This window comes from Sorex fumeus, unplaced genomic scaffold (genome assembly GCF_029834395.1).
Source record: "Sorex fumeus unplaced genomic scaffold, SorFum_2.1 ptg000002l, whole genome shotgun sequence".
Taxonomy (NCBI): Eukaryota; Metazoa; Chordata; class Mammalia; order Eulipotyphla; family Soricidae; genus Sorex; species Sorex fumeus.
In genome coordinates, this window is record NW_026606059.1 from 75,019,420 (window position 1) to 75,032,167 (window position 12,748).

General features: G+C 47.3%; 1 protein-coding gene across 3 annotated transcripts in view; it reads right to left on the minus strand.

Moving 5' to 3' along the window:
* OXR1 (oxidation resistance 1) overlaps nt 1–12,390 on the minus strand; it is a 443,572-nt gene extending 431,182 nt beyond the window's left edge. For 2 of the 3 annotated variants that reach the window (XM_056128833.1, XM_056128624.1), the window contains exon 1: nt 12,239–12,390. The gene's annotated coding sequence lies outside the window, so the exon portion shown is untranslated. Of the gene's footprint in view, nt 1–11,308; nt 11,449–12,238 lie in introns of those variants that run through there. The other variant, XM_056128686.1, reaches the window with a different exon arrangement.
* Nucleotides 12,391–12,748: the final 358 nt, after the last annotated feature.

A 12,748-nucleotide genomic window follows, 5' to 3' on the forward strand; every position in this document is an offset into this window, starting at 1 on the left:
CTGTTGAGACGGAAGCGGTCATTGAAGCCCTAGCCAATCAGGGCATTCAAGCCCAATACATCAGGATCCTCCGTGAGCTCTATTGCGGATTCACTACCAGGATCTCACCATTCTACAAAGAAGTGAACTACTTTATAGAAATAAAATAAAATTTAAAAATATGTAAAATTTAAAATTATTTATCTTTATGAAATTTTCAAGGAAGATTTGACATTACTTCATAGAAACTAGCACCTAGTACAAATAAGAAAATTGATGAAAGAAATACATAGAAAACAAAAATTTTGTTAGATTTCTGAATGCTTCGCATCTGAAGCTACTTTAATTAAAACGGAGGTACACATGTGTGAGGGATGTATCAAAAACTAGCACCAGACTGAAGCTCTTTTCTTGTCTTAGTAAGAATTTATGGAAAGAGAAGGAATTGTGAGTGCTTTTAATCAAATCATAAGTCAATCATATAGCACCCAGAGTTATCTTGTATAAAACTAGTCATAGTGTCCTATATTTTAGCCAAAATCCCCTTCATGCCTCCCAATAATGCAGTAATAATGCTGTAACTTCAATGTTTCAGTGATTCAAGACTATATCTGTTCGCAAAGACAACCTAGAGAAGGAAGAGAATATGGGAGACAAGCTATATCCCTTACATAGACACAGACATAGGCATTGGCGCGCACGCACGCACACACACACACACACAGCCTTGATGTACACAACTGCCTCCCTCTTTTTAAGATTATAAAACAAGTCATCCTTGCTAACAGCATGCTAAGAAGAAATAGAGTTCATTAAAATTGGCAAGGCTACTCACAATCATGAGTCAGAATTCGACATATATACCTATAAAAAGTGTGTGTTCTGTGACAGATTCTGTACCATACCTTGCAGATCCTGTATTGTCCTTGATCACAATCATAACAAACTTTAAACTACTGATCTATGTAACAGCTAGAGACTCTAGCTGCCATGTCTACTTTTCCTTTCATCCCTACGTACCCCTGTACTGATGGTCAATAAACATTTGTTGATGGTGGTGGGGTGGGGTGGGTGGGGGTCACCAATAACCCATTATTCATGGAAGAAAGAATCTTGAACATAGACTCTTATGGCCACGGCAGGGGTTGGGGGTGGGGGGCTTGGGGGAGAGCACACACTATGCATTGCTCTGGCTCTGAGTTTATGAATTATTCCTAGTGGTGCTCAGGGAACATATGGGATGCCAGGCATCAAACAGGGGTTGGATGTGTGTGAGGCAAGCATCCTACCCACTTACTATCTCCCTGGACCAAATATGGACTCTTGAGCCATTACCTAATCTAAGTTCCTTCACATCCAGAAATCTCAGGTCCATCAACTTTGACAATTTAGCAATCTCACTTTTGCTCAGTGCACCCAGAGATGAAATCCTCACTGAAATAAGATGGTTATTATTCACAGTGAGAGAAAATCAGCCTGCTTGGAACTTCTAGACATATAAGTCGTGGTTCTCTCCACAGGGGCAATGAAAACTGCACCTTTCTTTCTTTTAACAATTGGAAGGTCATTAGATTCATTCTAAACTTTTCGTTACAAAATGAACCGCCTATCTTTGTTGTTTTTTGTAATTTCCATTCTTGGATGGCTAATTATTTTTCTATAATCTACCAGTGAAAACAGGTTCATATTAAATGGGGTGCTGAAACCAGACAGAATATTTTAAGGAGTTCATAAGAGGGAATGATAGGTTATTATTTATACCTAGCCCTTTCAGTTTGTTTTATCCACAAAGAGTAGGTAAGGTGGGACAGTCCTCCGCCCCTCACCCACTTAATCCTCATGTCCTTCCCAAGACCTCAGAAGAAAAGGCCAATATGAGTGGTGATTTGAAATTTAATATACTGGTAAAGATTTAAAATAAAACTTCTGTGAAAATCACACGTGTGTTGCAAGTGAGCATCCTTCCACTTCCTTGGACCGCCTAAGAATTTTAGATCTAAACAGACCCAAGAGGAAATGAATGCCCTGCCGATTTCTGCAGTTGTTCACCTTTGTAAGTTTGCATATATTTTCCATGTGTTGAAAACTATGGCAAAGCCAATTGCAAACTGACAGACTCACCTTACTCATGGCAATTACTTTTTACATCAGACTACAAGCCAGCTTTAAAAATGTGGAAATATGTGACAGCATTTTCTCATCCTCAAATGCTTTAGAGTAAGACACATTTATGGTACAAACCATTAAGATCAATGAAAACAAAAGACTTTTTTTCTCAAAGCAATTTATCATGGCTGTTAACATTCTTCTGCTAAATGTGTGATATGTGCTTATGATATCCTGTCACTGTGATCTATCAGGAATTCCAAATAGAAAAATCCTTAGTCCACTAACATACTAATTCAAATATAAAGATGACATCTCCCCTTACAAAAATAAGTATATTTGGAGAGATAGACGTGGGGAGGGCACTTGCCTTATATGCGACCAACCTATGTTTTTTGAATCCCCACCACCCCATATGACACCTGAGCCCCTACATAAGTGATCCCTGAGCACAGTTGAGAGTAAACCCTGAGCACAACAGGTATGGCTCAAAAAAGCAAATAACATAAATAAATAAGCATGCTTAATACCATGACAACAGAATTCGATGACAACAGCCAAAACAGAGTCTACAGTATTTTTTTTTTGTTCAGGGGTCACACCCAGTGGTGCTCAAGGGCTTACTCCCAGATCTGTGCTCAAGGATCACTATCGGGATGTTCTGGGAACCAGATGGGGTATTGGAGATCAAACCCAGGTGGACCACTCTCTAGGCAAACACACTATATTACCATCTGTACTATCACACCAGATTTTAAATAAAGATTTAACAAATTAACCTTTCTGAGACATTTAGTTCACTGCACACATAGAAAAAAGAAGAACTGCAGACCCGAAGGAAGCGTCTTATACATAATAATAGCCTTATGAACCATTACAATTTGATCTGTGGAGTCAGAAGCTTACAAGGTCACCCCCAACACAAGAGAGAAATCACTGAATGTTGCATAATAATCACCCACATAATTCCTGGCACTTCTGAGAAAACAGTAATCACACAAGCAAATAGCTCGATTACGAAAATGTATTCATTTGCTTCATTAATGAACTTTTATTTGCAACAAGAGATGAATTCAAGTGTTTCCCCAGCCAGTCTAATGATATACATTGATAAACTATAGCGCTAATGTGCACTGGTTTCACCAAATCATGAAAATTCACATCAACCTCGAGAAAGATATACTCCAAAACAGGGAAGGAAAATTGTCTTGACTTTGGCCAAGACTCACTTCAAGTAAAACAACATTTCCAACATTTTCCTTTGAGCCAAACACTAACACAAGCACTGTGGTGGCTCTTTCTGCACCCCAATTTCCAACAAGAACCCCCCTCCTTTCTACAGGAAAAACATCTTCCAACCAGTGTGTATCTCTATGCTATTGGCCCTCAGGGCCTAGGATAAAGGCAGTGAATTGTGGGAAAGACCATCACTGGGATTTCTAGGAAGAACTGCTTCCTCTTTCCAGTGGGGGAAAAAACACCAAAAGGTTCTTCACTTCAGAGATTTGAATTTGGGGGCTGAAACTCTTAAAGCTTCAGACTGGTATCTTAGACTCCCAGCAGGAATCCCCGCGGTTCAGAAATGAGCCTGAGAAATGGCAGCAAGAACCAGGAACCGGTTTCAGCCCTGACTCAGATGCTACGAGCAGCAGATCAGTCCCCTTCCTCCATTCAGTTACAAAGGAAAACCATCAACCTGCCACCACCAGCCCCTTGAACCAGACATTCAGATTCTGGTATTTTTATTCTTTTTACTGAACTATTTCTATTTTGCTCGAGCGGGCCCAGTAACATCCCCATTGGAGACTTTGTTGTTACTGTGTCTGGCATATCGAATACTCTCGGTAGCTTGCCGGGCTCTCCGAGAGGGGCGGAGGAATCGAACTCGGGTCGGCCATGTTGGCCGCTTGTAAGGCGAACGCCCTACCGCTGTGCTACCGCTCTATTGATTTATTATTGAATCACCAAGAGATAGAGCATTACAAAATTGTTCATGATTGTGTTTCAGTCCTACAATGTTCCAACACCCATCCCTCCACCAGTGTAATTTCCCAGCACCAGTGGCCCCGGCTTCCCTCCCACCCCTTCAAGCCACCCCCATCCTCTGCCTGCCTTTACTACAGCAGGCACCTCTCCTCTTCCTCTTTCTTTCTTTTTCTCTCTCTCATCTTAAGCATTATGATTTGCAATGCAGATGTTGAAAGGTCATCATGTATATCCCTTTACCTGCTTTAAACCCTCAATTCTTTTCCAGAGTGATAATTTCCAACTAGTATTGATTGTCATAAAGACTGCAGCAATAGCACAGCGGGTAGGGCATTTGCCTTGCACGTGGCTGACCCAGGTTTGATTCTTCTGTCCCTCTGGGAGAGCCCGGCAAGCTACTGAGAGTATCCCGCCCACACGGCAGAGTCTGGCAAGCTATTGTGGCATATTCCATATGCCAAACACAGTAACAAGTCTCACGATGGAGACATTACAAGTGCCCACTCGAGCAAAATGATGAATAATGGGAGGGCAGTGCTACAGTGCTTTGTCATAAGGAACCCTCCTCTATCTTAACTATCCTCCATATCCCACACCATCGATCCACCATTGACCAGTCCTCCTGGATTCTTGGCACTGAAAGGATCTGAACTGATTGGTCACTTTCAAGAGCAGACCTAAGATACAGGAGAATAGGTAGTGTTTAAAGACAGTCACGTGCCGAGGTCTTCGTGGATCTCATTCAATCATCTCTAAGAATCAGACTCATAGTCCAAGAGAAAGGATTCTCAAGAGAGAAAATGTTGGAGAGTGAAATTAATTTCCTTGAGTTTTCATAGCTAGGAACTAAAGAACAAAGGTTTGAACTTATATTTGATTTTCAAGCAAATATTCTTTCAAAGTAGCCATTTGCCCTGGCTTAAAGCCCTTATAGCTGCAGTTGGTTTTATGTTGTATCATAAAAGTAAAAGTAAAGTAAAGACCCTTCCGTTGATCATCGATTTGCTCGAGCGGGCCCAGTAACGTCTCCATTGGAGACTTTGTTGTTACTGTGCTTGGCATATTGATCGAATACGTCACGGGGAGCTTGCCAGGCTCTGCCGTGCTGGCGAGATACTCTCGGTAGCTTGCCGGGCTCTCCGAGAGGGGCGGAGGAATCGAACTCGGGTCGGCCATTTTGGCTCCGTGCAAGGCAAACGCCCTACCTCTGTGCTATCGCTATCATAAATGGCACATAAGTTTGCGTAAATTATTTATTGTGCTTACAACTAGCACAATAAATCTTCACGTTTGTTGAGTCTGAAACTCTTCTGAAAACCTTCATAACACACACTAGCAATAGCACAGAACTAATTATCAGCAACAGAACAATCAATAACAGAATTTTTAACAAGGTCCAGTCTTCAATTCTCAGATCATTACTAGCTAACACCTAATTGAAGGCCATCATCCATAATACATTTTTTGGTTTTATGTAGCTTCACCTAAAACCCTACTTAGCTTCATCCCAAGTAGGAAAGATTTTAAATGATACTTTCTTGCATTTGGGTGAACTTTGATGTCAACTCCTATCTAAAAGTGGGGGGACCTATAGATAATTTTTAACTCATAGGAGACCTAAAAATGATCAACTGAAAAAACAGGTACTAGAGTTAAATAAGTATTTTTGAGTTAGAAATGCTTGTCTAGAAAGAAAACAATATTTAACCAGAAAGTATGTCCTTAAGCTGTGGAGGTCTGGATGGTGTCTATGAAAAATGCAGACATGCTTGAAATGAAGGAGAGAACCTAGTGGCTTAATCACTTTATAATCTTGAAGCCCCAAGACCTCACCAGTGAAAATTCCAATGTCCGTTACTTCACCTCCAAATGCCTTTGTAACCTGTGCTCTGCTCCTGTGGCCCTTTTCCACCTCAGTCTGTATTCCAGTGGCTCTTCTGACACTTACCCCCTCTCCTCCTGCTTCCTGGGAAGAATCTACTAAATCCCAGCATTAGAAGGACATACAGATGACCCTGCTTGGAAAACTTTTCTTCTCATCATATAACAAACCCTATAAGAAAATCATACCCATTTTAAATATAAGAAAATTGAGATCTCTGGTGGTATTTCAGAGTCATCTGATATCAAAAACTATGCAGCAGAAATATCAGCTTTGATTGAAAAGCTCCAGAAGCTTCCAGAAATCTGCTGCCCTTCCTTGGTAACAGGTGTTCAGGCTTAACAGGCTGGTCTTTCCCAAACACATCAACTGATCTCAAGTCTGTTACAGACTTGTGGGTCAAAATTACTTAAATTGAGCCTCATAACTGAGAATATTGGAATCATGTTTAGATCCCTGGGGTCACAGAACATAGACATGTCCTTGGAAAAAAAGGAAGCCGCAACATCAACACCCACAACTCATTATTTCTTTAGAAGGACACAGACAACATCACAAAATTAAAAAGGAACATAGTCAATCTAGTCCAGTGATCAGATTCCAAATGACAGCACGTAAAGAATATGGCAGAGATGAAAAAGACACAATTCTTAATGGATTTTCTATCAAGGCTATTACTTGTTTTCTTAAGATGAATAAGCACTTACTAACAAAAGTAAAAACTTCCTTGAGCGACTGAGGTTGCATTGCATTTTTCATGCATTGCTATTGTTCATTCTTAACAATAGACTAAATGAAAAACAGAAAGGCTCTTTGTCTTTACTATAGCACAAACCTCAAATCCTGCTTTTATTACTTTGTTCTTCAATTAAGCAAGGACTGCATACCACTGGAGATGATATTCAACTTTCTTCTTCCAGCTTGGACAATAATCGACAGGTCACAGTGATCAGCAAATTTGTTAACAGGAAGGAGTGGCTCCCCTTTTATTGCATTTCCTTCTAAATACATGAACTCATATCATTTAAAAGTATTGGTATTATTGGCTAGTAACCAAAACAAAAAACACTCAGCTCTATAACTATAATTATAATTATAAGTTGAGGGGACTCCCTCAAAATAGTAACACCGCTCGCTCTGTCTTTGAAAGTATATGCTCATAGCTTTGTATAAAGCATCATGAGGACAGAACTTATTTGAAATTCTGCTGAAAGTCTCTGAAATGCTACTATTACTATCAGTGCTCCTTGCCTCCTAATACCATAGTTATCAGGCACATTCATTCAATAAGTACATACAGACAAACCATCTCTTCTTGCACAAAAATCAAATAAAATCAGTAACTGTTTCTCAAAAAGGGAGAAAGAAGGGTGACCAAATTGACCTCAAATTGCTCACTCCCCCTCACCTAGTCTTACAGAAATCCACATAACACGAATGGCTTCTTCTTCCTCTCTGCAGTGCACCCCACTGGGTTCAGATTCTCAGCCATCAGCTTAGAGATGTCTCTAACTGATCCCAATTCAGTCAGAGTGAACCTATGTTTCTTTTGCAGACTCTAAGAGACACTGATAGAATATGTGTCCCTTCATCTCCATGAATTGGGTTTTGCAAACTGGTTGCAAAATAACACTCTGCATTTCAAGGCCAGAGACCCTGGATTTTACAAATACCCGCCCTGACTTCTCAACATGTGATTCATTGCAGGTTCTGATCCTCTCCCTGGGCACACACCCCAGCCCACAGTCTGATGCGCTCAATCCACATTAGCAAAGCACACACTCCAGTTCTGTTTTCCTTGGTGCTTTCACCGGCCCCCTGGGAAAGAGGGCATCTTCCTAAGAGCGAGAACGTACAACTGAGCACTCTGAAAAAGCAATTCAGAGATACATAGAAAGGAAAGTGTCTGTGGGTAAAAAGGGTTCCCCGGGCCCCCACCCCAGAGTTCCCCCCCACCACACACCCCATCACAGCCCAACCAATCTTTTTCCAAGAGCAACACCAATCTCTGTTCTGCTTGGAAACAGGAAAGAGCTGTTTGTGCTGGAACACACAGGAGAAAAGGAGGAGTTATTGGGTGCCCCAGGGAGCAGGCTGGAGCCTAAAGCTTCTTTTACAGTCCTAAGGGACTGGAGGAAGGGCAGGGTAGAGGGGGGAGGAACTAGTTATTCCAGAGGGGCATCTGCGGTCCTGATGCTTGTCCCTGAGAAGCATACCCTCAAACACACAACCTGCCAACAGGAGGGGTGGGTGGGCACTGGGGGCCCAGGGTGGGCAGCTAGGAACACTGACCAGATGGCCTGCCTCCCTCTGGGCTTCAGCAGGAGCATGACCAAGCACTGCCTGGTGCCTGAGAGTTCTGACTTCCTGCATAAAGCAGCCCTTGAACAGTTGGGAGCTCACAATGTTTAAGAGTAGAAGCCCCTGTTCCTCCTCTCTAGGCAGCAGGTCACTGGACAAACACCAAAGGCTGGTTTCTCACTAGAGGTCCTGCTAGTGATTTATCAGCAGAATTAACCACAAGTGATCCGGGCTTCAGCGCTGCCTAAGTGTACATCCACAAACACCAATGTTTCTTTGTGGAATATTTCACAAGGTTTCGCTCAAGCCCTTTTACTACATGATTTGGGGATATGTGTTTGGGGTTTTTTCGATGAGTCACACTTGACTGCGCTCAGGGCTTAGTACTAGTTCTATACTCAGAGACCACTTCCGGTAGTGTTCAGGAGACCTTTTGGCATGCCTGAGGTCAAACCTGGCTTGCCCACACGCAGGCCAAGCACCTTATGCACTGTACTATCTGCTTGGTCCCTACTTGAGATCTTTATCAATTTCAATTGAAATAAATTTTAAAACCTTGCCTTTTAGAGAGCAAATGAACAAACAAGTTCAGGGAACATATTCTAGTCAAGCAGCTTTAATCTGGTATCATCAAAAATGCTGAATTCAAATGCATATTATGTGATCTACCATTTTACACATTCCTAAAATATTTTAGGATGTTTTTTCCTGAAAGTAGGGGGAAAAAAACTTACGTGAAAAGAAAACTTCCATTTTCCTGCAAACAAGTTCAATATAGGGGCATTTTTGCAAAGTCAAGTCTTTCCATGTTAACTGTTCTTGATTTTATTTTTTTCACTGAGACCAATAGGGAGATTTGAAGAAAACCCAGCAGGGGCTGCTTTTGATCCTCAATCTGTCCTGTTCTCAGCTATACTGTCGCTCAGCTTTTGCACTACTGGTACTTGGGTCCAATAATTTTTCTTGTGAGGAACTATCCAGGGTACCACAGAAAGTAAGCAGCACTCTGGCCTCTGCCCGTGGGGTGCCCACTGTAAACAAAATCCAATCCCAAACTATCTTCAACAATGCCAATGCCCTCTGGGATACTGACCCTGCCCCCTCACATGCCACTACTACAAGTATATTTCTTTATTTATTTTTTTAAGTATTTTTTTAAATGCCCATTCAAGGAAGGAAAAAGAAATTTTTCTCCTTCCGCATAGACCCCACTTCTCTCTCATTAGTCAACATCAGCAGGTCATTTCTCACTTTTTTTAACTTGAGGGCAGCCAAATTTCATTCACTATTTGCAAACACATCCCTGGCGCTTCATGAAACTTTCAGGCAAAAGTGCTGTCTAGGTGAGACTTGGGTTACCAACAGTGAAGGAGTCCAAGGATTCAGTCCTTTTTATTTATTTTTTACCATTTTTAAACATTTTTATTTTTATATATTTAAATAAATTGTATTTATCTATTTAAATAAATAAAATATATTTATATTTTTAATATTTTTATATATTTTATTTTCATAAAATGAAACGACAGTCCATTACAGATTATATTCAAATCCAACCCACCACAAAGTCCTTGTATTTCAAAGGCAGGAGGTAAGGGGTGGCACTGGTTATTCAGGTCACATTCCACTCCACCCCCAACTGAGTCTCCGCAAAACCATCAGAATAGATTACATCCTATTTGAGCAGCAAATAGTAGTCAAAACAAAAACTAAACTATCCGTCTTTTTATTGAAAACCTCCATCTTCCATATTGCAAAGATAAGTTTCAATATACTAGAAACACGGCCAGCCCAGGGGGAACGTGGGATTCAAAAGGAGTGCCGCCCAGGCCACTAGCAGCCAGCACTGCCCCTCCATGGGTCAGGGATCATCCTGCAAGACAAGCGATTCCAAGGTCAGATCTCCCACTTCCAGCCTCTGGTGTCCGCCTGACCCCCCTGCACCCCGGCCCCTCATACTTTGAGAGTCTGAGGGTTGCACGCCCCCTTCCTCCTCTGGCCATCAAACAGACCAGGCACAGGTAAGGTGGCTGCTGTCTCTTCAGAGTTTGCACAGTTGGCCCAGGTTTCCCGAGTCGCCTTCATCTTCAGTCCTCACACAGGCAAAAGACCCCGTTAAAGCACGGCGCCCGGCCACAAGCCGGTGCCAACTCCGACCTCCACCATCTCCCTGTCCACTCTCCTGAACACCGGAGAGAAGCTCCTTCCCTGCTAGCGATCAGCCGGGGGAAATTTGGGGGTATCAGAGGCAAAGTATTATTATTTTTATGCATAAAGCTTTTTTTGTGTGAGCGTGCAACGGCTTGTTTATTCTACTTATCTGCCCATTTATTTCCTTTGCGGGCTGCATTTCACAAGTGGGGGGTGGGGGGATGTTCCGGAGACCCCCTGCCCCCGCCACCCCCCATCCAGAAACCTGCCCACTGTGGGCATCTCCTCTCCGCGGGCCCGCAGGAGCCCTCCAAGGATCCCGTGGTCTGCGGGGCCTCATCAGCACCACCTGCATCACCTGCAGCCCCCAGAGCGACGCCCCGCGACCCCCCACCCCCACCCCCGGGGAGGAGCAACCAGCAGATTCGCCAGTCTCGCTCCTCGCAGAGACTGAGGATTCCCCCGGGCTGAGAAGGGACAGCAGCGTCCCCTGGGCGCCGAGTCTGCGGGGCAAGACCCGGGTCTGCCTTGGGGTTCTCGGAGAAGCGGGTGGGGTGAGAGTCGCTGGGAGATGCTAGAGCGGCGCCCAGTTGGACCAGCGAAGGGATGTGACCCCGAGGAGCGGCGGCAGGGCCGCGGGAAAGCACGTTTCCCTTAATCCCCTCCTCTGGCCGCCGGGAGCCGGGGATCCCCTCGCCGCCGAGACCCCCCGGCCCGCCCCCGGCCCGCCGCCCGACTTCTGCCCGACTTCCCGGGCCCCGCGCCCAGCACCTCCCGGGCCAGAGCCCGGCCTAGACGCGACCCGCTCCGTGCCGGCCCCCTCCCCGCCGCGCGCACGGGCTGAGCCCCTGACCGGTACCCCGACGGGGCCAGCAAACCAGGGGGCTCCCCGTCGGCGATTACCTTCCAGGCCGCCTACTTCCAGGTCGGGTCCCGATCTCCCGGCGGCTCGGCCGGCGCCAACCGTCCGGTGACCGAAGCAGGTAGGAAAAGGAGGAGGAGCCTGGGGTGCCCGGGAACCCCGGGGACGGCGATTTTATCACCCTCCCGGGGGGCTGCACGGCGCCTCTCCACCCCCGCCGCGCGTCTCCGAGGCCCCTCGCCAGCCGCGGTACCCCCGGCCGTCCCCGCCGCTCCCCTCCTCCCCCTGCATCCGAAAGCCTCAGCGACGGATGCACTTTCTGCGTCCTCCCTCGGTCCAGCCGGTCCCCGCACATGTGGCCTCGTACCTCGCTGCTCTCCGGGCTGCCTCACTCCACCACCGGCGCGCTCGCACCGGGTACCGAGTCCCCTAGACGCCCCCCGCCCCAACATTCCCGGGGTCCGCGTGTTCCCGGAGCCCCGGCGCTCGGGTTCGCATCCCTTTTCCTGGCGCCCCACTCGGCATCCCTCTCCCCCGCGCGGCTCTCGGCCGGGACACGCTCCCCCGCGGGCAGCCGCACTGCCCACCCCACGTGTGGCCGCGGTTCCCACACGCCCTCCGGGGGACCCCCCGCTCTGCCTCTGCGGCGCCCGCACCCCCAGACCCGCCTCCGCCGACAGCGCCCGGCGCGCTCCCCGCCCGCGGGGTCCCCTCTCCCGGAGCCCCCCGCTGGCTGACTCACTCCCGCCTCCCGCCGCGCGCGTCTCCCCCCCGGCTGCCCCGAGAGCATCCCCGCGACCACCTGCTTTGCAGTTTGGCCAAAAGCCCGGCCAGGAGGCGCCGGGCACGGGCGGGCGGCGGCGGCGGCGCCCGGGCAGCTCTCGGGGCGCACCCGCCGCGCCCCCCGCCCTCCCGGGCTCCCCGCGTCGCCCCGACCCGCAGCCCACCTCCCCGCCGCCGCGCAAACTTACTGGCGGGCGTCCGGGCGGGGGCTGCGGCGGCGAGTGCGCCCCTCTCGGCCGGGCAGCGGCGGTGCCTGACGCAGCCCGGCCCGGCCCCCGCCGCCGAGGCCGCCGAGCGCTCGCAGACATGCTCAGTTCCCGGCCCGCGTGGACGCGACCAAGAGCTGGCCGCGGCGGGGGGGACCCGGGGGCACCCGCCGGAGGCTACCAAGCCGCCCGGGGGAAGGGGAGGGAAGGAGGGTGGGGGGTGCGGCTAAAAATAGCTCCTGCGCCAACTGCGACTGCAGACGCCCCAGCGCGAGTCGGGTGGGCTCGCGGGCCGGTGCTCTCAGCCGCGATCCGCGCCTCTCCCTGTGCAACCGAGATCTGGCCGCCTTGATTTTTTTTTTGGGGGGGGGGGGGGTCCTAGATTTCGGGCTTCCACCTGCCCGGCAGTCCTGAGTTCACATTCTCATCCCAGGAAGGAAGGAAAGTTGGGTCCGAGCGATGCGAAAGCTGCCCCGCCCCGCAATGGGCTAA